This window comes from Dama dama, chromosome 7 (genome assembly GCF_033118175.1).
Source record: "Dama dama isolate Ldn47 chromosome 7, ASM3311817v1, whole genome shotgun sequence".
In the NCBI taxonomy this organism is placed as follows: Eukaryota; Metazoa; Chordata; class Mammalia; order Artiodactyla; family Cervidae; genus Dama; species Dama dama.
The window spans coordinates 52854685-52880019 of NC_083687.1; the positions used below are offsets into that span (position 1 = coordinate 52854685).

The 25335-nt window shown below is 48.2% G+C and overlaps 1 protein-coding gene across 1 annotated transcript in view; it reads left to right on the top strand.

Moving 5' to 3' along the window:
* Nucleotides 1-25335, top strand: part of GMDS (GDP-mannose 4,6-dehydratase) — a 432217-nt gene that overhangs the window by 297544 nt on the left and 109338 nt on the right. The window lies entirely within an intron of this gene.

Here is a 25335-nt window from a genome sequence, read left to right on the forward strand (position 1 = left end):
GGTGGTCTCATTCACCATGTGGAGTGAGTGTCCCCTCTTGAGCCCCCGGGCAGGGCGGCTGCCCCCGTCCAGGAATATTCACGGGTGATCAGTAAGTCCAGACCACATGTAGCCTCTTCTTAAAATTTAATAGCAAAAACAAAGACACTGAGCTATTCTACCGTAACTTTTATTTCCAAAAATAGTCACCTAAGGTTTATTTTGCTAAAATATCAGTTTTTCTGTGTGTATGTATGCATATGATAACTTGGTGGGCTAAAAATATTATTTTGGGGATTGACTGAGACTCTAAACTTGCCTCAAACTTGAGGTAAAGTGCTGGAATTTTTAATGAGATGAATTGCTTTTTTACTGCAGGCAGTATATGTATTGGGGAAAAAAATGTCTTCAATGATCTAAAAACAATTCAAGATACAGAAAGTCTCAGCATCTCATGTTGAAGGAGACGTACTATGCATGGAGGGGCAGGGCAGGTTTACCCCTGCAGAATTCACTTCATTTTAAAGAGGGGGATTTCATGACACCATCATGTACATTCCGCCTTAGGGTTTGTGACATCTTATTGTGTTCCTGCTATTGTCCCCAAATGTGACTTTTTTTCACATTTGATTTAAAATACACACCTTTCTTCTTAACACAAGTCAACTAAACACAGAACTGTTCATCCTATCACTTTTAATTGGAAACTGAAATATCAAGAAATTTTACAAAATCGTAAGATAAATACCAGTCATTGAATTGGTTTTGTATAACAAAATTTGGAGACTGAATTGTAAAGTGGAACTGTTTTAATATGTGAGCTTCAAATACACACACACACACACTCATACACACACACTTTGAAAAAAGTTAAATGCCTTCAAATTAAATCTGCTCATCTCCCACTTGAAGTCTTTAAAACTACAGACGTTAAGTGGCTTTTATATTATTAAGTCTTACACCGTCTAAGTCTCCATGATGCCCCCCACGTTCAGCCGCGTCCCTCCTCCGAGGGTACTGGACGGGCTTGGAGAGTGCAGCCTGGGTGGTCTTCGACTGTTCCAACTGCAGCCGCACTTTTCTCCCGGGTTCCCTTATCTTGAGTATTAATGTTGAAAACATTGCTTGTTGTAAAGCTCCGAGAGTCTTTCTGGTTCCAAAATGTACCCTTCTCTTATTAACACAAGGAAGAAAAAGCCTTCCAGCCACGGTCCTTGGGAAGTGGGTGCTTCTCCCTCATGCGGAAATTCCTGTCTCTGTGAGGAAGGGAATGCAACCTCCCAACCTGGAGAGCTGGAAGCCCTTGGCAGCCACAGTGGGTTTAGTCAGACTCACCCCGGAACTGATATTCCGGTTGAGTTTAAAAATCCTGTTGTCCACCTTGGTTCTTATTGACACCTGAAGTCTGCTGACATGGAAATGGAAACACAAGGGGGACAGGCTTCCGTTTACCCTGGAGCCTGGGGCTGCCCCAGTGCCTCATGTCCATGATGCTGAATTTTCAAAACGTGCTTGCAAGAAGCAGTTATGATTTATAAACTAGTCCCTATGTTTCTTTATATGAAATCAGAGATTGCTATTAATTGCTATTAAGTGGAATTAATTACTAGTTCTAATGCATGGAATTCATTCTATGGTTTTACCCCCAATATTTCAGTTTCCAGCTGGGGAGCAACAGGATGACAATTCTGTGTTCAGTTGACTGCTGAGAAACATTGTGGAAGAGTTCTGCTTTAGCTCCTGTTTGAGGAGCATGAATTAGGAGAACTCTGTCACTAAAGGAAGACCAGGGAGCTGCTTGCCTCTCACACTTGAAGCTCTGAAGAGTCTCATGCTTGTTGCGTCTTTGCAAAGATGCTCTTATTAAAAGCACTGGAGCGCTCTGTCTTCTCAGCCATCCAGTGTTTGCTATCTAGAACTAATTCCTCCCAAGGTACCGTCTTTGGGATTTGATGATTATCTGTGTCTCCTGGGACATCATGCAAAGTTTTCAGATGATAAAGGAAGCCCATAAGAATTCCTTCTTTTTCTTAAGTCAGGTGAGAATAAGAATGACTTGGGTGTCAGTGTTCCTATGATAACTTCACTTTGGCTTTTGAGCGCTGAGTTTTCTGTCTGAACTTTCCTCCAAAGAACTTTTTTAAATGATTAGTTTATTGATCAGTTTTTATTTTCCAAGATTCTTGAAAAACACTTGACTTTGATTTTTCATGTCCTATGAACTTAGCTGTGGTGCTGAAGGGATGATCTTTCAAAAAGCAGGTCTAATCTTGGCCTTGTCCTGCTGGCCCATCAAGCGTGCCCAGGCCCCCTGTGGGCAGGGAGACCCCTGAAATAGCCCGTCTTAGCTCCCCCACCACCTCCCTGTCTGCTCCTTGGACAAACCAGGCTCTCCAGGCGCCCTTACTCACTCTGGTCCATCCACCTGAAAACCATTCCCCATCCTTCCTCCCCAGCACGGCTGCCCCTGAGGGTGCCTTCCCGCCACCCCCCAGGTGAGTGGGCTGGGAGCCTTCAGCCCGCACCTCCCAGGCTGGCGTCTTCCCGTGTCTCCTCCTCCAAGATGGCAGGGCTGTGCCGGGTCGATTCCACGCCCCCGGCCACAGGGTGGGCAGACAGCACCTGCACCATCTCCTTCTGTGGAATAAATGGGAGAACTATTAATCAATTTGAGCCAGTTTGAAAGTTGATATCGTTAAAAAGCTAACCTTCCCAGGTTTATCTCCAAGGCACCTGCCAGGCATGTGTCGCCCTAAGGCACAGTCCTGTGTTCCAGGGACCGCGGCGTTCTGCTCGTCAGGCCACGGTCGGATCCGGTTCCTGCGGCCCTGGCGGGCGCGGGGGCCCCAGGAGCGGTCTGCGCCTCTCTCCCCTCCCCTCCTCTCCTCTCCTCTCTTGTGGTTCATCCTGATCTAGTCTGAGGTTTCAGGATCCTTTCACTAGCCCTCCTCTGTGTCACTCGCTCTTTAATTTACACATTGGGCTGTCTGGTTCCTGTTACTCGGCCTACAAATCTGTCCTATGTCATCTCCTCTGAGTAATTTATAACCTCCATAAAATGCCACGGAGAGGCGCTTTTTTACATTTTTGAGTAATGGTGAGAAAGAATTGCCCTGGGAATCAAAAATCCAGTGAGTCATAGATTATTTTGTTATTTATGACCAGAGAGTGGTCATTGACAATATTTGGCAATTTTACAGCTATGAACCCAGGCTATTGTGCTTTAGAATGTAATTTATTAAGCAAATAAAACCCTTACTGGTAATGGTTTCTGTTAAATCTGGGGGACCACGTGGGCTCCGGGTTGGTGCAGCTGTGTGCATTCATAGTAGCCACATACATCTTGCATGTCTGGACACTAATATTTTACACTTACTTCATGGTCTTATTTACTCAGTTGCCTTTATATTCTTGATTGGATTCTGACCAACCATTTTAAGAAGTCATCAGCTTTGAGCAGAGGAGGAGGAGCCTGGAGAAAATAAAATGAATTTATGTTGAAAAAGCATAAATTCCTCCTTCATTAGATATGACATTTAGTAAATTCAGGCTTTAAAGAAGCACCAGATGTGTTCACAGAAAATAACTGAGGTAAAATCGTCTTTGAAAAAGAAAAAGACAAGGACCTTAAATTTACTTACATGTGCCCGAGGGAGAGATGGATGCGGACACAGAGGTCGGTGGCCTGTGTGCACACACACGGTGCCCATGGCACACACAGACACGCGTGCACACACAGACACATGTGCACACACAGCACACGCTAGTGCAAGCGGTGTGAGTGAGCACGTAGGGTTGTTTTTAAAATCTTCATTTATAGATAGATAGATATAGATATATATATCTCAGTAGTATTTTGTAACGTTGATTTCAGTTTAGTTCCAACCATCCTTACCTTTTCATATGTTTGGAGAAGAGAGTAATCTTGAAATTCTCAACCAAGGAAGATGATCTTTTTCAAAATTACTACAGCAGGCAATAGAGCACTTTTTTGTTGTTTTCTTTTTATGCTGGAAGTGTGCTTCCTTTGGTGCGACGTTACACGTGTATGTCTGACAAATTCCAGGGTGAGAGAAACTCACTCATGTAGTTCACAGCATGAGACACTCTGAAGAACTTGTTTCAAAAGACAAACTTCAAATATGATCAACAGGAAAATGCCAGGAGCGTGCCTTCCGTTTGGAAGTTAGTTCTGGATGCCCCATCTACCTGTCCATTCCACAGGTAACGACCCACCTCGCCGTGGTCCTTGCCACGGGTCTCTGCGCAGAGAGAGACGGGCAAGTGAGACCCGCGGGCGTGTGTGGGCGCGGCGCCAGGGCCCGCAAGGCTGCGAACGAGGAGATGCGACCAGGCAGGTGGCCTTGGCGGCCGCCCTCGTGTTCAGCCAGGCCCCGCGAGGCCCGCGTTGCCACCCCGGGCTCTGCGACGTTCCTGGTTGAACTGGCAGCCTCTGGCCACGCCCTCGTCAGGCACCTCTCCTGCGGGGACGCAGGCCGCAGTGACCCGGGTGACCGCGCCTGCCTGCCCGCCGGCCGCTCTGCTTCGGCACGAGCGGGGGTGCTCCGCCCGAGACCCGGCGGGCTCGGGAGCCGTGGGCGCGGTGGGGACTCAGGTCCCCGTGGGCCGCGCGCAGCGTGAGCGTCTCCTCCCCGTCTCTGGCTGCCGCTTCGCTCTCTCTGTGGTCTCCTCCGAGGCGCAGTCTGTGACGGCTGTCCGCTCGGGCTTGTCCTTTTCCCTCCAAGGTGAGGGCCCTGCGTCTCGTTCCTGAGGAAACTAGTGTTTGCTTTCACCTCGGGGTTGGTGACCCGCCTCCGGTGCTTTCGTGTATGGTGTGAGGTAGCGGTGGAGAGCCACGCTTTCTGTATGATGTCGAATTGCTCTAGAACTTTATTGAAAACACCTCCCTTTCCCCTCATTGAATTGCTTTGACGTCTTTGTTGAAAATTAGAAAGATACTGAAGTTTTGATATTCATCCTTTCATCCATAATTCTTATAGTGCATTTTAACTGGGTCTGTGTTTTGGTCATTGTCAAAACAGCATGAAACACAGACGTGTTCCTGCTCTCACGGGGTTTACAGTCCATAGTTCCACCCTTTGGTTTAGATTGAAGCAAGGAACAGATTTTACAGGAGAGTGAAAGTATATTGTCAGAAGCTGAAGATCCCTGTCTATAAATCTCATGCTCTCTCATCTGTTCTTTGAATTATAAAAATAAATATTGTAACTAAAAGAAAACAGCTGAAATTCGGAACATGCTTTTCCAAAGCAAGAAGACAACCTCTGCCCCCTACCCCGACAGTGAGACCCTCTGGTCTGGATGAGGACCCCCCCCCCCGACAGTGAGACCCTCGGGTCTGGATAAGGACCACCCACCCAGACAGTGAGACCCTCGGGTCTGGAGGACCGCGTGTTCGGGTGGCGTCTGTCATCAGGACCGAACGTCTCAGCACTGGAGGCTTGACGGCAGCACAAGGACGGATGTGCAGACTCCGTGGGAACCATTAGCTGATTTGTGAATCTGAGTGGCATCTATTATGTTTCTATTTTTGGAAGGTAACTATTGCTTAAATAAAACCCTCCGCTTTGATGATAGGCATCAGTGTGCGAATGTATCAGCAGAACCTTTGTCCTGGTTTGAAATGTAAGAATCCTAAATTCTAACCCGGGCAAGTTCAAATCCATTTGCTGTCACTGACACATACTAATGGCTGTAATAGCAGAAGGCCTTCATACCAAACCCAGAACGGATCAAGCTGAGGTGGTGTTTCCCCAGCCCCGTTCAAGTCACAGGCAGCCCCGCAGGTCAGAGTGTCTGACGTGGTGACTGCATACTTTCCTCTGACACTGATGGGACACGCGTGCCCAAGTTCAGAGACTTTAATGAGTTGAATTGCTGTGACAAGCTCTATTCCTAAGAAATCTGCCTTTTAAATACAGAGCTAAGAGCTCAGTTTATAAGGACAGAGTTCTAAACTTATAAGAACTTCTAGTGCGGTTTTCAATATTCTAAGTAGCCCATTCTAAACAAATGCTGGGACCTAGAGGGAATAACTCTCTTCAGAGCTCATAAAGTTGATTTTTGAAAGCCTGTATACTTCTTCAAAAGTTTGCTGTTGGTGGTCAGTCACTCAGCCATGTCCGACTTTTTGTGACCCCCATGAACTGCCGCACACCAGGCTTCCCTGTCCTTCGTTATCTCTGGGAATTTGCTTAGACTCATGTCCATCAAGTCAGTGATGCCATCCAACCCTCTCATCCTCTGTGGCCCTCTTCTTTTGCCTTCAGTCTTCCCCAGCATCAGGGTCTTTTCCAGTGAGTCAGTTCTTTCCATCAGGTGGCCAGAGTATTGGAGCTTCAGCTTCAGCTTCAGTCCTTCCAATGAATATTCAGGGTTGATTGTCTTTAGAATTACTGGTTTGGTTTCTTTACTGTCCAAGGGATGCTAAAGAGTCTTCTTCAGCACTATAGTTCAAAAGCATCAATTCTTTCGCACTCAGCCTTCTTTATGGTCCAACTCTCACATCCATGAATGACTACTGGAAAAGCCATAGCTTTGACTATAGAGACCTTTGCTGACAAAGTGATGCCTCTGTTTTTCAATATGCTGTCTAGGTTGCTCATAGCTTTTCTTCCAAGGAGCAAATGTCTTATAATTTCATGGCTGCAGTCACTCTCCACTGTAGGGATGAATTTGGACTTCCAACAAAGTTGTTTATCTAGATACGTTCTTACACACAGGCACAGTCACAGATTTCCACATTTTCATGTGAATTGAAACTGTGTGATAGAACAGCCCCAAACGAAACCAGCTAAGTGCCCTGAACCAGAATTTTGCAAGCTGTTCTCACCTCAGAGCCCTACTCCCTCCCCTTTACACTCTTAAAAAGGAGAATCCCAAACTACTTTTGCTTTTGTGGTCTGAATCTACCAATGTTTACCATATTAGAAAATAAAACTGTGATATTTAAGAGATATTTATTACTTCTTTAAAAATAACATGGTAACATAAATATTTTATGAAAAACACTTATTTTTATAAACAAAGAATGTTAGTAGGAAGAGTACTCACATCTTAGAAATCTCACTGCTCTCTGAATGTGTGAAGGCAGCTGGGTTCTCTCACCCGCTCTGACAGTCTTGCAGTGTCACAAGTGGGGCGGCCCCTGGAGGACCCCACACGCTCGTGTGAGGGGACTGGCCAAGACACAACATCCTCATGTTATTAGAAAAATGATTTTGGCTGGACCTGGGGCTTCAGGGTCTCAGGCGTGGGGGCCCTCCAGGGCTACCCGATCACACTTTGGGAACTGTGCTCTGGAATGCCGCGGGCTACATCAGAGCCATCCGCACGAACACACTGCCTTGCAAAGTGGCACGCTGTGCAGACTTCCATACACACAAACACTTGCTGGATCGTACGTGCTCCCCTACTTAAAAACAAGCAGTGTATCTTAGATTATCTAAGTGCATGTAGAACACAATGGGAAAAAGACAGAGAACGCATACATTCCAAACCACTTCCGTATCAGTGCTTCATAAGATCAAACAGCGTGACGCGGAACCCTCTCAAAGGCTCGATCAATGAGCTACCTTATGGAAACCTAAGAGTGTGAAGTTGGAGCTTTAAGTTCTATGTGACAGGAAAGAGACCCTTCAGTTCTTAAAATGATAAAAGGAGGGAAGCTGATACTCTGATACAGACAGTAAGATGTCTGTCTTCTCTTTGAAATAGAAAGCCACTCAACTTCTTTAGAAGGTTGGTTACAGGAAACTTGGAGACCTTTTTTTTTTTTTTTTCCTCTCAAACAAAAGCTTTAATTTTGTTGAAGCACAGGGATCTGTGCCTTTGAGTTTGTGGAGATGACCTTAGCCTAGAAAATATCAGAGCAATGCATCTCTGCTACTGGTGGAAGTGAGTGTATGATAGTAAAGAACTGGAAAGCACAAAATAGAACAGACACATCTCTGTCGTGTAAAAATGTCTCCTGATAAGGGTTGGAAGTGAATTTCTAGTGTATTTTATTTACGTGGGTATTTTTTATTTGGCTGCACCGGGTCTCAGTTGCGGCACATGGGATCGCGTTCTCTGCCCGGGGACGGGACCCTGGCCCCTGCACTGGGAGCGTGGAGTCTTAGCGACTGGACCACCAGGGAAGTCCTTCTAATAAGTTTATAGAATTTTCTGTTTATGGGCTTTGTATTTTACCTGAGTGCCGTACCAGTTTCTGTAATCTCTCGTGAACGTGTGCACAGTTCACAGTAAAGAAGGAAGAGTCTCTGCGTCCTCGGGTGGCCAGGGAGCTCATGACTCAGGGCGCTGTGCCCCACCGAGAGGACTCGCGGGTCCTGGCGTTCCGACCCACCGGCAGAGGTAGCGGAAAGCCGCCCCTCTATCCCCACATCTCTGACGTCCTGGTGAGAAAAGCGGAGTGGCCCCTGAAGTGGAGTGGCCGAGACCCAGCTCTTGGTGGGGCGCCAGCCTCCAGGATGGCAGGCGTCTGGGAGCAGCCGCTGGGTGCACTTTAAGACTGGGGCAAGCTCTCAGGCTTGGAAAGACTTCCATCTGAGCCAAGCTCGTGTGCGAAAGCAAACCCTCCAGGTAGCCAGCTTGCTCCGTGAGCTGAGTAAAAGGCTCTCATTGTTCCTGCTTGCTCAGAGAACATGAGCCGCTTAACCCACTGGCCGTAAAGCAGTTTACAGAAAGAAGACAGGGAAGGAAGCTAACCAAGCACTGCTGACCCATCTGTCTCGACCTTGAGTCATGGCTTGATCTGGTCATCAGCCCGTTCTCCTGGTGGACGGTCAAGTCAGTGTTCCTTCCCTCTCCTGGGTGCCCTGGCACTGCAGACGCCCTTTAGAGAGAGGCCCCCACAGCCAGACACCTGCACACGAGCTTCGGGCGGCAAAGCTCACCTCCTGACCACTGTGCACGCCTGGCCTTGCCGTGGGCGGCTGGCTGCACTGCCCGCACCTCGGGGTGCAGGGCCGGCCCCCTCCCGTGAACCTGGCCCCCGCTCTCCCCGCGTTTCCCCTCAGTGTAACCCAACACTTCGGCAACTGGAGGCCTAAATAGTCTTGTTAACTTAAAAGTTTTCCTTCAGATTTATTGACCCAGTGGAGTTGAACAGGGTGAGTGTTGATCCACACCTCGCAGGCATTTCTTTAATTATTGGGCTGGCATCTCGAGGGCCTCGTAAAAATGTGCAGCATGAGTCGTAATAAAGTCACTGTGTGTTTATTTATTTATTTGTGCATGTATTTATGTATGTATTTATTTATTTGGGGAGTGGGGGAATCTGGGGTTTTCTAAGGGGAGCCGCTACCTTCTGCCATAAATTGTAGCCATGGCCTTGATAATACTGTGAGTGAGCAGTCAGGGCTACAGGACTACTCCCTGAAAGAGATTAAACTGTAATTAAACTCCTCTATGAGTAAGGAGGGACAGAAAATAAGAAGAAGAAAAAAAATTGTGGTTTCATAAAGCAGAAAAGAAATACATTGACTGGTGTTTACAGCCCAGAGACTTTTTTTCTTTGCCTTTTTTTTCAACTGCAAAACAGTCTTATTTTTAGCCAGCCAAGGTTTTGCAAGAAGGCCGTATCAATCCCACAGTGCTGTTCTTTGAAATAATTGCACCAGGCTGGTCCCAAATCAGCAGTAACTAACGGGGAAGCAGGAGGGAGCCATTTCTCAAACATACAGTGCCGATGAAATTTGCCATAACCCTCTGAATTATGTCGGCTGCCTGCGTGAAGTTCCACCTAATGGGAAAAAAAAATTTAACTGGATCTTAATTGAACATACAGCTACATAATATCCTTTTGTTTAGACTCAAAAATGGATTTTTTTTAAACCTCCTTATCAGTGCAGCTATTAAATATTGTGGCTCTCGGGCTATCAGTCTCCAATCAGCTCAGTTAGTGCATTTTACCTTCCAAGGAAGTGCACTTGAGCCAGCTGGAGTGCGAGAGACGGAGGAGCTGGGGAAAGTCGTAATTGAAACAGGCGACTGCTTCAGAGCAGACAGGAAATAAAAGGAACACTGGCCCTCCAACGGATTAAATTAGATGTTTCAGATGCAGACAGTATCAGGAAAAAGAAGACTTATGGGAGGGGGGAAAAGGTAACAGTGAGTTCATTCAGCCCTCCTCCCTCCTCCCCGCTCGCACGTGTTTCTGCTGGGCCCTCTCTGTGTCCCCCCAGGCCGGCCGCCCGCCCCCTGCCCGCCGTGGTGGCAGGTCCCCCCTCTTGTCACACCCTCCCAGCCCCCCTGCGCGCCAGCTCCCTTCCAGAGCCCTTTGGTATTCCATTTCCATAAATTAGGCGTGAAATTACGTTGGACTGAGGATACAGGATTTCAGCTGTTTTATAGTTGGAAAGGAAAATCTTTCAGACCTAAAGCAAAAACATTTTTTTAAATATGCTTCCTGCCTATTAGTTTGAGATATGCCTATTATGGAAAATGCTTGCTTTGTAGAAACCTTCTCTTTTCGATCTCAGAGAATTCTGTCTCATCCTCATGGATTGAGAGCCGATTGTGCAGAAGGCCCCCGGGGCTGACTGGAGTCTGGTGTGTGTACATCACTGAGATGACTTTCGTGTCTGTATCATTCAAATGCTTAGGGCGGACTTGTGCTACTTTGTTAAAATATTTTAGGAGGTAGGTTTTATTTTACACTGGTATCACTAATCAACTGATGCTGTTGCAGCACTTTTTCTTTTTCACTTTTCTTACTTGCTACTGTATCTCAGTTTTCCTATTTTGCAAATACAGCCCTAGTTTAACATAGTCTGCTTAAATATCCAAATTCAAAGTTTGTGACAAGCAATGCCTGCAACATTGCTTTTTAAGGTCAGTGCCTCTTTCAGCCTGATGGCGTCCAGCGTCATTTATTTCTGGGGGCAGGCAGCATTGAGTGAGGCATTTTCTCCAAGATATATATAAACATACTGAAAACATCAACAAGCTAAAAATATGATGGCTCTCCTCTGTCCCCTCTTGAAAGCTGGTGACGTTCAGCGTTATTGTCGCCAACGGGTGGAACCCCAACTTGAAAGGCTCCTCTGAGGCCCCCTGGGTTCCTGAACCATCATCTTTGGGGAGCAGGGGGCCCCCCATCTGCTCAGGTGGGCTTACTGCTCAGCTTCCTGAACTGAACCCTGGGAAAATCGCCGTGCAAACATCTGCTTCGTTCACTCCACCTCTGCTGGGGGAGCGCATCACAGGGTGGCTCGTATGGAAAATGTTGTGGGTTGCTTCCACTCCAGCTAGACAGCTTTATGCAGCTATAAACCTTTACTGCCGTATTAAGGTTCTGTTCAAAGGGTATGGATCTCGGATACTCATGGTCCAGCAGAACTGTTACTAATTGCTTATCTACTGACTAGCTACCAGGGCTGGCAGCTTGAACAACAATAATCCAGGAATGTGGTATCCTCCAACACCAGAACATTCTTGTTTGTATAAATAGCATGGCTTGTGTTTTTCGAACTTGAAGGAGCAAATTATAAGTGTTTGCTGTGTCCCCATCACAGTGGGACTGTGGGACACCCCCAGGCCTAGTGTCCTGACAGCAAGTGTGTTTTTCCCTTCTAATGGGTCATTCCAACACGGGACAGTAATGAAGACTTGTGCTCCCAGGGCCGGGGACCCCCGTTCAGTCCCTCGTCGGGGAACAGTCAGATGAAGAGTTCACGCGCCACAGCTGAGACCTGGCGTGGCCAAATAAATGTCCTTTAAAAATAAACAGAGAGAGAACCTGCGCCCTGAGACCTGAACACTGGGGGCGAGAAGGAGGGCGCTTGGCTGTGGTGCCCGGGAGACTCGGGGCCTGGGCCCCGCGTGCCCCCGCTCCCCGCTCGTCTCCTCGGGGCCTGGGCCCCACATGTCCCTGCTCCCCGCTCGTCTCCTTGGGGCCTGGGCCCTGCATGCCCCCGCTCCCTGACCGGGCGTCCCCGCCCACCCCCACCCCGCCCGCTCCCCGGTCGGTCTCCCCTCTCCTCTCTGGGTGCTGGGAGTGCAGCTCTGGGAAGTCCGTCTTTAGAAATAACCGCTGGTGACTGAGATGCCTCCTCCCTGGCTCGGGACTTTCCCGGAGCCTGGCCCACCCTCCCCGGGGCAGACGTCAGCTCGGGGCTTTGTGTCTGAGTTGTTCCCATCCTGGCTGCGGCCTCACTGGATTCCGAGGCTGCTCCCTACCTGTCAGGAGCCCATCTTCAAGCCCGCAGGCCTGTGTCCCAGCCTGGAGCTCCCGCCCCGTGTGGGTGTCAGCAGGCCTGGCTTCCCTTTCCCAGGCTGTGCAGCGACCGGCGGGCGGGCCGGCGTGGGGAAGCCGAGCTTCGGAGCCCGGGTTCTGTTTGGCGTCTCGGGGCGGGCACTTCGGAGGCTCCGGGTACGCGCCCGCTGAGAGGGCCTGGGAGAGGACCCTTGGCTGTGAGCAGGGCCTGGAGCCCTCCTGCCCCCCACCACTTCTCCCCCACAGGCCACTTCCAGAAACCTGGGACCGTTCCAGTACCTCCCACACGGGCTTACACAAGGCCCAGTGGTTCTGCAGGTACTGTCTTACTGGGGAAGAACTGAACCCAGGAAGTTGACAAGCATCCTTTAAAGTCTGGGTTCTTTCAGAGCTGCTCATTATGGTTACTTACTGGAAAATGATAACACGATGGTGTGGGGCTGTAATTTCAATAACTGCTACTAAATCCTTGAGCGCTTTCTCTTTAGGAGTGTCTGTGTGCATGTGTGTCTGACGGCACTCTATGTACATGTGTCTGTGTGTGTGTGTCTGACGACTGTATTTAGAAGTAAACTCAGATCAGAATTTGGGCACAATTGACCCCATTCTTATGTACCCACAATTGAAGTTCCTAGAATTATAGGATGAGTGTTTTTCTGAAGTTGGTACAAGTGTGCTGAAACCAAAACTGGGAAGGTGTGGAAGCTCCGTGTCCTTTGCTGATAAAACAAGTGCAGAACGGCGTTTTCCAGGAGTAGTTCTGAGCGTGTATAAAACCAGGAAATAACTCTGTGACAGTCGTAGTGTTAATCCCCCCAGATGAGTCAGAGACACAGCCGGAACAGAGCCAGCGCGCCCTGCCTGTCTTCAGAGAGCGGGGTCTGAGCCCCCCAGCCTGTCCTGGTCACACGTGGTGCTGCGGGGTGTCAGCGCGGGAGACGGACCCCTGGGTCCAGACCCTGCCGCTTCCTGGGCCCGGCTTTCCAATTCTTTGTGTTTCAGTATCTGCGTTTGTAAAATGAATGCAGTAACAGTGCTCACCTTGGAGGACTCCAGCAGGGCATTAGCCAGGCCGTGTCCAGCTCTCCAGACCGTGGCTGTGTCTCAATGTGGGCAGCTGTGATGATGCTGGTGGAGGCAGTGTTGACAGGTACTTGCCTCTGTGCTTTGCATCGTCACCCACGTCAGAGCATCCCAGAACAACCCCACCGCAGGTCACATGCACAGAGCGAGTCTGTGACGACATCCATCACCTGGACTGAAGAGGGGTTGGGTGTATTCTTACCAGGTCCTCCTGTGCTGTTATCCTACCGGCTCTAAGATTTTTTTTTTTTTCATTTATTATTAGTTGGAGGCTAATTACTTTACAATATTGTAGTGGTTTTTGTCATACATTGACATGAATCAGTCATGGATTTACATGTATTCCCCATCCCGATCCTCCCTCCCACCTCCCTCTCTACCCAATCCCTCTGAGTCTTCCCAATGCCGCTATGGAGGACAGTGTGGAGATTTCTTAAAAAACTGGAAATAGAACTGCCATATGACCCAGCAATACCACTTCTGGGCATACACACCGAGGAAACCGGCTCTAAGATTTAAAATCTCCTCCAGCACAGCAGAACCACAAGCTAGTGGTCATTTCATGTGGGTTTAGTGACATATTCTTTCTGCTTTCTTGAGCCTTTGGAAGAAACATTTCTCATCAGAAGCGAGATAACGTTTCCCCAACTTCTTATTAGTGACTGGGAAAGGGACCCCCACAAGCCTACCAAACAAGTCAAAGTCGCCGTGGCTTGAGGAGTGAGGGTCCCGGTAGGTGCCAAGGAAAGGAAGACTGTACTCTCCACTTTCTGAAGTCTTTTGCCACTAAAACAAAGTAAGCATTTGGATGGAAAACTCAGCAAATGAATATTTTATGTTCATTATTTTTAATTGAAATGAAGAGACACATCAGTGGGTTTTTACGTTGCAAAAAGAGCAAATATATATAGGAGTTCAGAAAACCAAATTTGCATGAAATTGGAAGGTCATGCTTTGAGAAGTTAGTACCCTGAGGAAACTTTCCAAAATAGCATCAAATTTGAAATCCTAAAGATGACTTGATTGTTAGGAGCTCTGGGGGAGCTTTATGAACTTAGACGTTCCCAGGCCCCTTACCAGTTCACCAAATCATAATCTGCGGAAGTGAGGCTTGAGAAATTGTGTTTTTTAAAGCACTCCAAGTGATTCAAAATACACATGGTAAAAAAAGAAAAGAAAAGATATAGTTTAAAACCTGGACCAGCTTCATTTGTACACCCTCTTTTATGGAGCACTGTCTTAATGAAAAATAGCAAATGTTATACTTGACATAAGATGACCAGGGACCCCAGTTCTCTGTGGGCCTCAGGGGAAGTTTTCAGGTCCCCACGCGGCAGGGGTCCACCGTGCCCAGCTTCTGAGGCCTTTCGGGGAGACGTGTGCACACAGCCTTCCTCGTAACTCGGAGAGGAACACTTCCCAACTGAGCACCGGCTCTGGTTACACTTTCTCTTCGCTGCACAGTTCTCACTAGTTCGGGGAGGACAGAAGGGAACTGACTGGGCCCTACCCTCCTCCTGCCCCGGCTCCACTGGTCACTGTAAATGCTGGTGATGTATTTGTCATGAATTATCAGCATTCATATCAGTGTTTCTTTGCAATCACATTGCTAGTGTTTCCTGCATATCTTTAGAGCAAAAAGCTGTTTAAATTGTGTGTAATATTCACAAGACAAAGGTGAAAAAGCTGGCTTGACACTCAACATAAGTTCATGGCATCTGGTCCCATCACTTCATGGCAAATAGATGGGGAAAGTGGAAAGAGTGACAGATTTTATTTTCCTGGGCTCCAAAATCACCATAGATGGTGAAACTGCAGCTGTGAAATTGAAAGACACTTGCTCCTTGTAAGGAAAGCTATGACAAACCTGGACATATTAAAAAGCAGAGACATTACTTTGCTGACAAAAGTCTGTCTAGTCAAAGCTATCTCATCCTCTGTCATCCCCTTCTCCTCCTGCCTTCAATCTTTCCCAATTTTAGGGTCTTTTCCATTGAGTCAGTTCTTCCCATCAGGTGGCCAAAGTATTGGACAATAGAGGATGAGATGGTTGGATGGCATCACCAACTTGATGGACATGAGTTTGAAGAAGGTCTGGGAGTTTTTGATGGACAGGGAAGTCTGGTGTGCTGCAGCCCATGGGGTCACAAAGAGTCAGACACGACTGAGTGACTGAACTGAGTCAAAGCTATGGTTTTTCCAGTAGTCATATATGATGTGTGAGTTGGACCATAAAGAAGACTGAATGATAAAAGAATTGATGCTTTTGAACTGTGGCGTTGAAGACTCTTGAGCATTCCTTGGCCAGCAAGGAGATCAAACCAGTCAATCCTAAAGGAAATTAACCCTGAACATTCATTGGAAGGACTGATGCTGAAGCTGAAGCTCCAATACTTTGGCCACCTGATGTGAAGAGCTGACTCACTGGAAAAGACCCTGATTCTGGTAAAGATTAAGGGCAGGAAGAGAAGGGGGTGACAGCGGGTTAGATGGTTAGATAGTATCACTGACTCACTGGACATGAATTTGAGCAAACTCTGGGAGATATTGAAGGACAGGGGAGCCTGGATGCTGCAGTCCATGGGGTCACAAAGAGTCAGATACAACTTAGTAACTGAACAGAAATTCACAATCAGTGAGTGACTGTTAACACAGGTGCACACCTATTTATAGTATCTTTATGTGGCCAAGCTCATTCTACTCTTGAAGCGTTTCACATGGACTTCATGTCTACACATAATTATCTTCAACTTTTATTTGAATTCAAAGCTTGATTCCTACTAATATTCCCATTTGTCACTTCATGGTTATTATCTTTAAGCCTGAAAGTTTTCTGCAGCTTTTAATTGTTCTCCAGTGAGGAAATGTGGATCTTTCTAATAGCTGATTTAAAAGATATAAATACGGAAAAAGAGATTGGGCCATTTGGAAGGTCAGATTCCATACGGCCATGTGGGCAGTGAGGCCAACGCCGTGTACATCTGTGTAATTCTGTGCCCCGTGGGCTTTCGGTGTAAGTGAGAGTTCCCTAAAAAACAAAAAATGTCACAGCCTCAGAGTCTGTGTTAGCATATAAAAATCTTTATATAAAAATGCATTCATGCAGAAAATTTAAGATATTATTCTAAATACCTTTAGTCTCAAATAGGACAGTTTTAGCTTCTTTTCAAAGATTCCAGAAGGCTCCAAATGAACTTTATACCCTTAGGGTAAGCATGACAGATGTGTCCAGTATCTCCACATGCAGGAGTCGGCTCACTAAATGTTAATACATACGGCTTTTAATCAATCTATAAAATGATTTGGGCACCACTGTTAGTAGCCAGGTGGATAGGAGACTTTTAGTCACTTCTCATCCTCAGAGAGCCTATCAACCCTGTTCTCTTATGAAGTCAGACTGAGGCCAGACTTAGCCGAGGCTAGTGGACTTCCGGCGGCTGACCTCTGCTTCTGTACTTGGCTTCCAGCCACCACAGTTGGCCACACCCATGGCTTCAACCACCAAACCCTGAGCTCTCCATAAAGTGCCTCCATGAAATACCACAATTTCCTTTCTGTGATTTTCGCTGATACAGAGGTGTCTGTGTCCACCCTGATGTTTGCATGACCTCAGCAGTTTATACGGAGTTGTGGTTTCCCAAGGTTTTTTTTTTTCCCTCAATGAACCGATTCTTTAGAAGATATCATAGACTGAGAAATGCTCAAAGTGGAGTGAAATAAGTGTGACGAAATAAGATCTGAAATGTAATTATTCAGCTGTGAGAATCTCCATGGGTTTATTGCAAAAGCAAGAACTCAGTAGGTGTTGGCTGTGGTGTGGAGAAAGTGACTTGTAAACTCACTTCAAAAGGTGAATTCAAAAAGTTCCCATAAAGAAGTGAATGCCATATTTTGTTGATTTTGTTCTTTGGTTTCCTGTTCCTTCCATTAAAATGTGTCCTCCTGGGATAATAATAATAACTTCCCCACCCTTTCTTTCGAGGAGTCCATCTCCTTCTCCCATAACACTTAAACCAAAGTCGCTCCCGCACGCAGGCAGGCCCTTCCCATCACTGCTCTTCTCGCTGTCCTTGGGGGTCCCCCGTCCTGCCAGACCCCAGCATGCTGTCCCTCACGCTGAGCACAGACATTTCTTCCCCTGTGGTCCTGCACCATCACACTTTCTGTGCTTTAAAGTCTGGAGTATCTGGGAGAAGCTCTGAGACCTGAGACAGAGCGTTTGCATGCATTTAGGAACACGAAGCCAAATGAGAGACCCGGGGTTGCAGGGCAGCACGGGGAAGGACAGCAGCTGTCGCCTGGGGCTTGGAGCTCCGTCTGGCGCTTCCTTGGTGTGCTCCATCCCTCGCCTGGGCGAGGCGTCCCCAGGCCAGTGCAGGAGCATCTGGGTCTCCTGGACTTGGCTATATTCACTGAACACAAGGACAGACTCCATATCCTTGGACATCTCAAGGGCATACATCAAGTTTTCATCTCATAAACTTCTGGAAAGAGGTCATTTATGCATTTATAATTCCCCATGCTGATTCAGATCTACTTTAAAAGAACACAGGAATTTATGTTTATCTGAATTTCTTTTAGCTGTTCTGAAGGTAACTGGAACTCTTCGCTCTCCTTAACCCACATCTGTGCACCCAGAACAGCCTCGTAAGTTCCTAAAACCATTCTGGAGTAGAGAAGTGTGTCGCAGAGGCAGAGTCACGTTCCAAGACAGGTCCCAAGAGTGCCATGAACCACGGGACATCTGGGAATGTAAAATGACTGAGGAAAGTATGTGCCCAGAGGAAACCTTAGGAAGTAGTTTGTTAAGTCTGGAGAAGGTCACTGTTGGGGCGAGTGTAGACAGAGAAAGGGATCAAGAACTAAGCCCTGGAGCCACAAGGAGATGAAACATACAGGAACTAGAGGAGGCACTGGAAAGTGAAAGCATCGCATAAGAATTTCATAATGGGAGTAGAAGGAAATTATCAAATGACTATTTGAAGAAAATTTCCCAGAACTGAAGTATATGAATGTTGAGATTGCAAAAGCTTTGTGAGTGTCCAGCCCAGTGAATGAACAAAGACCCACACCAAAGACCATTACTGTGAAATTTCAACATTGGGTTTAAAGGGAAGTTCCTAAAAGTTCTAAGAGTGAAAACAAGTTTCTTAAAAATGACCCAGAGTAAAAAAGCAGGAGTGAAAATGCCATTGTATGCTGTTCCAACACAAAAAAAATGAGAAACCAAAGAAGAAAAACCTTCTCAATTTTGGAAATGATCTTCAATCTGAGATTCTAAACCCATATGAAACATTATAGGCATTTTCAAACATGCATCATTTTAAAAGACATTGTCGTCCATCTACTTTTCTGAGAAAGATACAGGAGAGCAGGCTCCACCAAAACAATGAGGTAAACCAACAAAGATGAAGGCAGAGGGTTCAGGAGGTAGGGATATAGCGCAGACCGGGAGGAGGACGTTCTCAGGGTGACGGCAGAGGAGCCGGGAAGGCAGCTGCAGGCCGAGAGCAAAGTCAGTGACTGGACGGGGGGTTTCGGAAGGCGCGTCACCCAGAGAAAGATGAAAAGGAGCCAGTAAGCAGCCTGCCAGACGCGGGGGCACGGAGAGCCGGAGGGCGTGAGAAAACTCAGAGACACAAGCAAGGCTGACCAAATGCAGAAAGCCCAACAGTTATTAAGGCTATTAGACTGCGGGAAGGGATTTTTCAGAAACTGAAATCACGATCCACCAGTTGACTGAGGAGTAAAATATTTCTTTAGAAATTAATACTGGCTACTGTGATAATTGCCGGGAGAAATATCAACGACCTCACATAGGCAGATGATACCAACCTAATGGCAGAAAGCGAAGAGGAGCTAAAGAGCCTCTTGATGAGCGTGAAAGAGGAGAGTGGAAAAGCTGGCTTAAAACTCAACATTCAAAAAACATGGCATCCAGTCCCATCACTTCATGGCAAACAGATGGGAGAAAAGTGGAAACAGTGGCAGACTTTATTCTGCTGTGGTGCTGCAGTCCGTGGGATCCCAAAGGGTTGGACACGACTTAGCCACTCAACAACAACAACAACTATGATATAAATTTAACCACAAATTGAGGAGTAATGTAGTTAAAAAGTAGGATAAAAAGGTGTGTAGTGCTAAAAATCCCCTATTGCTATACTGGGCAATACTTTAAGGCCTAAAGTGGATTAATCAGGTGATAAAAGAATAAACACACATAATTTACCAAATGGTTATAAGTATTAAAAGGGGCCCTAGAGGGTCTGATAAGTTGGGAGGAGCAGAGAACAAGGGAATTGTTCTTTTTATTATTATAAGTCTTTTAACACTTTTAAATTTCTTATATTTTTGACATGTCATATTTTGGTTAGTTTAAAAATTAATGTTAAAATAAATATAACTTGATCATATGTTGTACACAGCACTAAAGTTTAAAAATATATTCAGTTTTCATCTTTACTAAATATGCCAGAATGCACCCTACATTCTAGAAACAGGAAGTAAGACTTTTGTTGTTGTTTTTAGTTGTGATATAATCCACCTATAACACTGTATTTGTTTCAGGTATACAACATAATGATTTGACGTTTCATATCTTGCAAAATGATTGCACTGATTCTAGTTAGCAACTATCACAAGACACAGTTATAATTTGTTTCTTGTGATGAGGACTTGTTAAGATCTCTCTTAACAACTTTGAAATATACAATGCAGTATTATAAACTAGAGTTAGTATGTGCGTGTGCTTATTAGCTCAGCCGTGTCTGACTCTTCGTGACCCCTTGGGCTGTAGCCCACCAGGCTCCTCTATCCATGGGATTTCCCAGGCAAGAGGACTGGAGCTGGTTGCCATTTTCTTTTCCAGGGGATCTTCCTGACCCAGGAATGAAACCCGCGTATCCTGCATCTCCTACTCCGGTGGATTCTTTACTATTAGCACCACCTGGAAAGCTCTAGTCAGTATAGTTAGAAGAGTAAGATGTTCGTTTCACTTCTGGGGAAAGCAGCACATAGTTTCTTGCTGTTGTTGACACACGTCACCAGACTTGGTGGCTGAGAAGAGCTCGGTGTGGACTGGATTGTGTCTTCCTGTGTGTAGTAAGGTTTGGACGTGGGTAACTGGATTTGGAGAAGGTCGTGAGGTGGGGCTCTCTCGATGGGGTCAGGAAAAGAAGACACAGCGAGAAGGTGGCCGTTTGTGAGCCAGTAGAGCTGCTGAGCACGCTGTGACCTCTGCCTCTAGAATGAAAATCACGGTCTGTTGTTGAACTCTTGAGCGGGGGGGTACCCTGTTGTGCAGGCCAGGCAGATGGAGACAGGAGCACATGTATCATCTGATTGTTCGGGTCGGAGTCTGGACGGGTCACACAGGCTGCAGTTGTGGAGTTAGCCTCCTGGAGGCTCTGGGGGCTCCACACCCACCTTCCCCAGCTGCTGGATGCACCTGCATCCTTCGGCCTGTGGCTACACCTACACTCAGGCCACATCCCCCCACCTCCCACCCCCGCTTCCTCAGACCCCCGCTCCCGTGCGGGGCCCTTGCACTCACACTGGTCACATGGTTTCCTCGATAACCAGGACAGCCTCCCCGCTTCAGGGTCCTTACCTTCATCAGCGTCACTTGAGCTGACTGAGCACATGCTCACAGGTTAGACTGGGGCGTGGTCCTCTTTGGGGACCAGTGTTCAGCTACCACTGGGGGCCAGGGAACCAGCAGGTGTGAGTAGACAGAACTCCTTATACTTAATCCCCACATATTGGGGCTGTTGTCAGCAAAATCACATTTGTTTAAAACACGTGTTACTGGTTATATTTGAATGTAGAGGAAAACTTAAGTTTCAGTTATAACTATAGAGAACCTTGATCCATTAAAACAGGTAAAGAAGTCAGTGGCACTTGCGTGTTGGATGCTTGTGTCAAGCAACTGAGCTTAAAACCTGCCTCTGCCTCTGCCTCTTTTCGCCTGAGTTGGGACAGGTCACCAAATCTCTCTCCATCTCAGCTTCCTCGTCTGTGCAACAGAGAAAGCAGACTCTCCGCCCAGCCGGGTTGTTGTGGGCTGTGCCTGGCACCCTGAGGACACGCAGAGAGCGTGGGCTCTTACTGTGATCATCCACAGGCGGCAGGGGCTTGTCTCACATCCCAAACCCTGAGGGCTGTTCCTGAGCCGTCGGGCTGGGGTGACACCGTTTCTGTCTGGATTTGTCGACAAGTAGTAGGATTGGTAAGGCTGCTCCTGGAAGGGGCGAGGGAGGAACATCTCATTACACGTGATAAGAACTTCAACAGCAGCAAATGCAGTGTCATGTAGTTAAGGACGAAAAAAAAAGTATCTTTATGGATACAAGATGGGGAAAAATAAGAAAACATACCAGAGTGAGTCAAAAATTATTGTGATTCTAGGAGCAGAAGTATGATATTTAAACAGGAGTGAGGCTATACGCCTCTTTTAAATGTGAGCAAAGTTTAGCCGTGTCACCAGCAGCAAGTTGCGTTGAGGATATTCTGCTGTCCAGTTACATTTAAGTTGTATAACAGAGGATTTGATGTTCTTTCTCCCTCATTCCTGGAATGAAGGCTATAAATGCTTGGGATTTCCCAAGTGCAGGAGCATTTGGTCCATTGTGGTGGGCTACAGTATAGCATGAGCATTGGGGCTGGTCATGCTGAAAGACCACCCGTGGGGTCTGGGGGTCGGGGCTCTGAGCCATAGCAGGCAGCCCACCTCCTGGCCTCCGTGAAGGTGGGCGCTGGAGGTCAAGCTCAACCGTGTAGCCGAGAATTCGGTCCATCAGGCGCAGCGAACCCTGGTCCTAACTGAGTACCCGGGCTCCCCGGCGCTGATGGCAGCTGACTGTACGCGCGTGGGAGGGTCTGTGTCCCGGGGACTCGGGAGCTCCAGGCACGGCCACCTGGGGTCCCTTGTGTGGCCCTGCACCCGCCTCGTCCCGGGGCCTCCCTCCAGGCACTTGAGCCTGCCCCCTTCCCTCCCCTGACTGCGGCCTTGGTGGCCGCCTGGTCCCCGCCCCTGACTCGTGGTTCCTCTGTTCCTGCCTTTGACCAGCTGGCCCACCTCCTCTTGTTGCCTGTTCTTGTTACTGTTCAGTCGCTCAGCCGTGTCTGACTCTTTGTGACCCCATGAACGGCAGCCCGCCAGGCCTCCCTGTCCATCACCGTCTCCCAGACTTTGCTCAAACTCATGTCCACGGAGTCGGTGATGCCGTCCAACCGCCTCATCTTCTGTCATCTCCTCCTGCCTTCAGGCTTTCCCAGCATCGATGAGTCAGCTCTCCGAATCAGGTGGCCAAAGTATTGGAGCTTCAGCTTTACTGTCAATCCTTCCAAATAAATATTTAGGATTGATTTCCTCTAGGATTGCCTGTTTTAACCTCTGGGTATTAATATTCTGATGTGATATATGGGCGACTGAATCTGGGAAAGTGCAAGGACCCGCCAAGGTTGCAGGCTAGTGGGCGGGGCTGGGCTCCGGGGGTCCCAGGGGGTGCGTCTCAGTCCTGGGCACGCCCGGCTCTTACAGCCGAGTATCAGCACGGAAGCCTCAGTCACCAGACCTGCAGGAGCGCGAGTCCTACAAGAAATAGCCCCTACTTGTGAAACTGACTTCACGCTTTATTTCTACCGTAAGGTCTAGATTCTGTCTTTGGTATCTCAGGAAGATCTTTGCACCTCCTCCACATGAAAACTATTTCAGGCATCTGGGGCTTCTTCTCCTGCCTTTTTTAATATTTGGGTCTAGGGACTTTACATGTTAATTTTGATGCAAAAGATAGAATGAAGCCAATTAATGTTGATTAAAAAAAAAACAAATATTAATCCACAAGAGCATCTCAAGATCTGTTTCCCCCTTCCTGTAAGCGGGATTCCTTGAGAGGCAGCTGGGCCTGAGCGCGGAGCATGAGCAGGGCCCCTGTGTGTGGAGATGGACTTATCGCATGGTTAGCAGCTGGGTTATGTGGGGCCGCATTAAATAAAGCGGCAGAGGCAGCCCCCTCCCGCCGACACACCCCCGGAGGTACAGTACCTGCGACTTCCCGTTCTAGCCCCTCTTTCTCACTTTGTTTTATGTCTCTCTCATTTTTCCAACTGTTCTTGACATTTTCTGACCTCACAGTGCTTTTATTATTATTTTTATTGCTACTATAACAATGATAACTTAAGGGTCTGATTTATATGATGGCAACTTAGCCAAGGGGGAGATTAAGGCAGACCCGAAAAAGCATGCCGTAAATGTTTGAATCCGTCAGCCTTTCATTTTTATTAAGTGGGAAACTTTTGTTTTGACACACGTGAGTTTGGAGGGTGCTGAGCGTTTGCAGGGCCGTGTCTGCTGGGCGGGCAGCCCTGGGTCCCTGAGGTCATTCTCCACGACTCTATTCACTTAGTTTCTTTTTTTTTGGAGTACTTGGTAGTCATTGTTTTGTTTTTCTTTCTTCCTGAAGTATGATTTTCAGAATGATCAAAATGCCACAAATTGTGGACAGAGTTCCTTCATTGTGGTGACTTTGATGTGTAATTGCCTTCTTTGGCCTTGTGCGCCCCTAGCAGAGCCAGCCCTCCGGGAGGGGCGGGGTGAATGGCCCTGGGGGGTGCCTGGGCCCTGGTGCCCCCAGCCCCTGATGCCCCTGCTCCCCTGGTGCCCCCACCCCCTGGTGCCCCCGCCCCCAGATGCCCCCGCCCCCTGGTGCCCCCAGCCCCTGATGCCCCCACCCCCCTTGTGCCCCCACCCCCTGATGCCCCCACCCCCCTGGTGCCCCGGCCCCCTGATGCCCCTGCCCCTGGTTCACCAGCCCCCCCACCTGGTGCACCATCCCCCCTGCCCACCCCCCGGTGCGCCCCCCCTTGGTGCCCCCACCTCCCTGGTCCCCCCACTCCTGGTGCTCCCCCAGTGCACCACCCCCCAACCCCCCCGTGCACCCCCCTGTGCACCCCCCCAGCCCGCAGTACGCCCACCCCCGGGTGCGCCCACCCCCCTGGTGGACCCCCCGCCCCCACCCTGGTTCCCCCCGCCCCGGTGTGCCCCCCACCCGCCCGCCCCCCAGCACACACCCTGCCCCCAGCCCCGGCGCCCCCGGCTGGCAGGGCCAAGCTGGGTTTACAGCCCGAAGCCGGTGTCTGGACCCTGAGCCCGGCGCCGAGCTCACCTCCTGCCCGGAAATCTCGGCTTCTGGCCTCTGCTGTCTGAGTGCCCGGCCAGGACCCAGGCCTGCCCTCTCTTCCCGCCAGCAGACGCCGCTCCGGCACACCTGACCCTCACCCAGGTTCTTGGCTGTTTCGCTCCTACTGAATGCACCGACCCACCCTCTGAGGGCTTTGACTGAACAAACTTCAGTGAACGGAACTGTACTGTACCGGGGCTTCACTCTTTCACCATTTCTGTGGAGTTATGGTGGAATAAAATAGCATCCTTGCGTGGGATACAGAATGTGACTCTGAGTGTCATGAGACCTGCCTTCGGAGACACACGTCACCCTGAAATCGTGGCTCCTGTGGTGTGTTTGCCCCTTAAGCGCTGGTGTGTTAACATCTCCCTCTTCACCTAACGGTTCAGCATCCTGGCTGAGAACGGTCTCTGCTGGGCCCCTCACTGCCTTCATCAGCACTTATCAGGGCTTTATTTCTAGGAACGTGTTTTACGGAAGGGAGTTTCTTCCTCGTGGTGGGAGTGGCTCCACCGTAAGCAGAGGGCAGCCCTTCCTTCTGGCGCCCTGGGTGGGGAGTCCTGTCGGCGCTGGCCACTGCCCCGTGCTTCTCCCAAGGGCTCTGCCTTGCGGGGCCTCTGCCACCCAGGCCCAAAGCTGCCCGCCACCTGCAGCTGCCGAGCCCTAGAACAGGGCTGCTCCGACCTGAAATTGCTGTAAATGTAAATTGGGCACAAAATTTCCAAGAGCAAAAAGCAGAACATAAAATATCTCAACAATTGGTTATATGAATTGCAAATCAAGATAATAATGCTTTGGATATATTAGATTAAGTAATATATTATTGCATGTGAAAGTCACTCAGTCATG